At 39.7% G+C, this 4007-nt stretch overlaps 1 long non-coding RNA gene across 1 annotated transcript; it reads left to right on the forward strand.

The window, feature by feature from the left end:
- Window positions 1-768: 768 nt before the first annotated feature.
- Window positions 769-3690, forward strand: LOC136361769 (uncharacterized). Its single transcript, XR_010743686.1, has 2 exons — window positions 769-1574; window positions 3176-3690. It is a non-coding gene; the product is annotated as an uncharacterized lncRNA (long non-coding RNA).
- The last annotated feature ends 317 nt before the right edge of the window (window positions 3691-4007 follow it).

The following is a 4007-nucleotide window of genomic DNA, read 5'->3' on the forward strand; positions in this document are numbered from 1 at the left end:
CCATACTCCATGGCTGTCTATCAGCCTTTTTGTATTTTAATCTGAGGATTTCAGTTTTTCTAGTCCTTTTCTTTAGAGCCATTGATTCTTTAAAAAGAAAAAGAAAAAGAGGTTTTTACGTTTACCTTGAATGTCACTCTGCTAGGTTTTGAGGGTATTTTCCTCTTTAACCTTCCTGAATGCTCACATTTTCCTAATTAGAGGATCAGAAATGAAGTATTACAGAAATTGGGCTCTTATCTTGACACATTTTTTTCTGTGTCTCCCTTTTCCCTCTCCACTACAAAACATTGTCGTTTGGGAGTCATTGCAAACTTTTCAAGTCCTAAAACCAGAACTGTGTATTTTCCAACACCTTTTGACATTCCAGCACTTTCAGGCATAATTATTATTCCAAATAATAACCTGCTGCCTGGCACCTAGTCCTCTTATTTTTGTTTTCATGCTTCTCCCTGGGATGGAACAGGCTCTGCAAATTCAAGTTTTGGTGAAACTTTTATTTGATACCTTATCATCACCTTCTGATGTGCTTCCATGGTTTTTCTCTGTTGTCACAGTAGATATATCTCTACATAGAGATATATACATGCACACACTTATATATTTATATATATATATATATATATATATATATATATATATACAGACACCCCTTCGAAAGTTTGGCTCTAGTTTCCTATCATTTTGTAGCTAAGGATCATCTACCATTTGCCTGTCTGGCAGACATAAAAAATGTCTCTGTTTGTCTGGTTTAGTTCTGAGAATCTATCAGGTTTTTTTCCCCAAGTCCTACTTGTAGTAATTCCTTCCAGCCTTGCTAGTTTCCTATGCAAACAATCCTGTCCCACTTCATAATTTGCTATTATTTTTCTGTTTGTAATCATTATCTTGGGGGCCATGGCATAAAGGAATTAGCAGCTGTACCTGCAGTTCCATCGCCTTAGTTGGGCTGAATATGACATATGCTGCCATTACTCCTAAAGTACTGATTTTTTTACCTGATTGGCTTTCTGTGGTATGTTGGTAAGTCGTAAGCTGCATTTTCCTTCTACTGCAACAAGCAGAGGCACTTTGTAGTGTTCTTTGCAGTAGCTGTTGCAGCAGAGTAAGCCCTGTGTTAGAGGGAAAAGCACAAAAACCTCGCCAGAATCATAGCTGCTGTTTCTCTCCACAGGGGAAAATAAGGCCCTAGCACAGCTGAACAGTTTTATAAATGCCCTGCACAAAGCACATTGCACATTATTTTCTGGTAGGTATAATCATACATCGTCCAATTAAATATGAAAAATACATTTTTAATGTTCTCATTTCTATGTGCAGTTCTACCCAGAAGATAATGCATTTCCTTCTCTGTCTTGCCAGTTTCCTCCATTACTCCAGCCTGCCTAATAGCCCCATCTGTTTTCAGCTGAGGAAGATTAATGGCCAGAAGCACTGGGAGTCCTGACAAATCAGCAGAGATATTATTCTTAGGCATTGCTCAGGACATTCCTTCCTGCTCTGCCAGATAGTGTCTGGGTGTTCCTCAGGTTTCAGGGCAGCAGCAGCAGAACACAGCAAGCTCAGCAAGTGGGGTGAGTGTCATTATTTATGAACTTCAACCAGGTCTAACACATTCAGTGGTGGGAGTGCTAGAAAGAGAATGTATCATTGTTAGCTCAAAAACATATTTCAGTATTAGGGAAAAAAAAAAAGGGCAGCTAAGTTTCTGCAACTCCCCTAGGTGAGAACTGGAGCAAGTAAGTCACTAGCAGACAATGCCATCCAATAATCAGGTTTCCACTGCAGTATTGAAAATGCAGAAGCATTGATAGCTCAATGAAGTCCTTTTTACAGTAGTCATTAATGATGTATATTTAGATGATATGTTTACATCCAAACACTTAGCTGTATTGGGGATTATTTGAAGATTGTTACTTTGTTTCATGATATAGAATTGCTTGGAAAAGCTGCTGGCTGTGCCCAGCAAATTATGGCTGAGAAAATGCTTACAAACCTGGATTTAGAAAAATCTTGCTTCTATAAGAGTTTGGTTTTATGAGTAGTTACACATTCCCAAAACAGAGCACAAAGTCCTTGAGAATTTCAAAAGGAGTTGTGTATGCATCAGTTGGCTGGGACATTTTTCTCTTACCCTTACTTGGGATTTGGAATTTGTTTACAGAGTAGAATTGTGACATTGAGTTGAAACAAATTATCTAGGAATTAGAAAGCCAGCCAAATATTTATTTCTATAGTGGTCAGTCACATGAACGTATTTGTTCAGACATGTGAGTGGATACTCCAGTGGAAGTGTTAGGTCACTGAAAGGGTCAGGATGCAAACAATCTGAAGCCCAGGCTAACAGTTTAGTATCTGTTTAGTCATTCTGTGTAGTTTCTCCTCACATGGTAAGAGCAGCTTCCTCGCTGCCAGCAAATCACTGTTTCTGTAGGGTTAAAATGTCTTAAGCCTCTGCAACATGAATTTGTGGAAGTCACTGCACAGGTAGCAAAGGCTGCATTTGAGAGCTCCATGGTCCATTTCCACAAGACACAAGATTTTATTCCAAAAGAAACAGTTCTGACCTGAGAGTGATTCTCTGACCAGGGATTTAGACACTCTACCCTTACCACTTATGGTCAAGAAGTGGTCCCAGAACACATTAGGCCAGATACTTAAAGCCAAGCTTAGCCTGTTTCTGAGTATTACAGCAACATAATTGTGAGTCAATGGAAGTGGGAATTTTCAGCATTAACCACTATATCACAAGGCTTTTGATAAGGCTGCAGATTCAATCACATGGAAGTTAGAGGATCTGAAATTTCAAGTTGCTGGTGGAGTTTGTGATTTGTTCATGAAACTTCTTTCTATCTTCTCACACATATATAGTAGGACATAGTCTGTGCACAGTTCTTTGTTCTGGTTTTTTTGAGGGACTCCTCTTTCTTTCTCTGCACAGAGCACATGATATTTGGGTGAATGAAGCAGCTGAGTGTATGATACTTCTTTTTAGTTTTTTTCATTGAGATTTCCATAATAGGATAGCAGTCTTAATTTTGAGCAAAGACAGACTTTTTTTTTCCTAAAGGTTAAGTATGAACTATGATTTAGGAAAATCAGTTATGCCCCATGCTCACAGGCTTTCAGAGCAGAGCACCTGCAGTTCTGTTCTACAGGCTTTTCTCATGTGGAGGGGATCCTCTGAAGCTGATGAAAATCACACATTCAGAGGCCTTGTAGCCCTCACCCCCAGCCTACAAATGCTAACAGCTGAACTTGCAAGAATGATGAGTCCCAGCTCTGTCCAGGCATGTCTGCTCCATCACTGGGACCACTCTAAAGACTATCAGCAGTCTGCCAGGTATCAGAAAAATGGAGTAAATAATTGCAGGTGAGGGTATGATGGGTTGATTATAAGTAGCCAGATTTCCAGAGGAATTATGAAAATATAAGGATTTTGAAGTCCCTCCGAAGATCTGTTCATAGGATGTGCGGGCTGGACTAACCCCATTCTGGCATTTCTGGATTTGTGGCATTTCTTAATAAACACTGGCCAACGTGGCCCACCTGCAGTAAATTCTAGGGATTGTAAAATTCTTGAAAGCACCGAGATTAAACTATTCTCAGCCCGAAGATATTTCATTTTCTTCAATTCTTTGGATTCCCATACTGATCCTTTGGTGCTCTTAGGAAAAAAAATAAATAAAATAGCAGCTTGATAGCAGTCGAAGTCTTGACTATCCAGCCTTTCTTAAATTGTCAGCACTGAGGTCAGTGGTTGGGACAAAGCTTGGGCTAGTGAGGTTCATAGAATTTCTTCTTTTGATCTACCTGTGGAGCTCTTGTTCCAGCAGTGCTCTCTAGTGATGCTACAAGGGAAGGAGGAACTGTCCAATGTGAATTGATCAGTGAACTCTTCATCCAGTCAAACGTAACCACCGGCAGCAGGAAAGAAGGACCCCCACCACTTGGGACTGTTTTTAGATGGCAATAATGAGTTCAGGGAAATAACAGTGAAATTTGTT

Source organism: Sylvia atricapilla, chromosome 5, assembly GCF_009819655.1.
Source record: "Sylvia atricapilla isolate bSylAtr1 chromosome 5, bSylAtr1.pri, whole genome shotgun sequence".
NCBI classification, from domain to species: Eukaryota; Metazoa; Chordata; class Aves; order Passeriformes; family Sylviidae; genus Sylvia; species Sylvia atricapilla.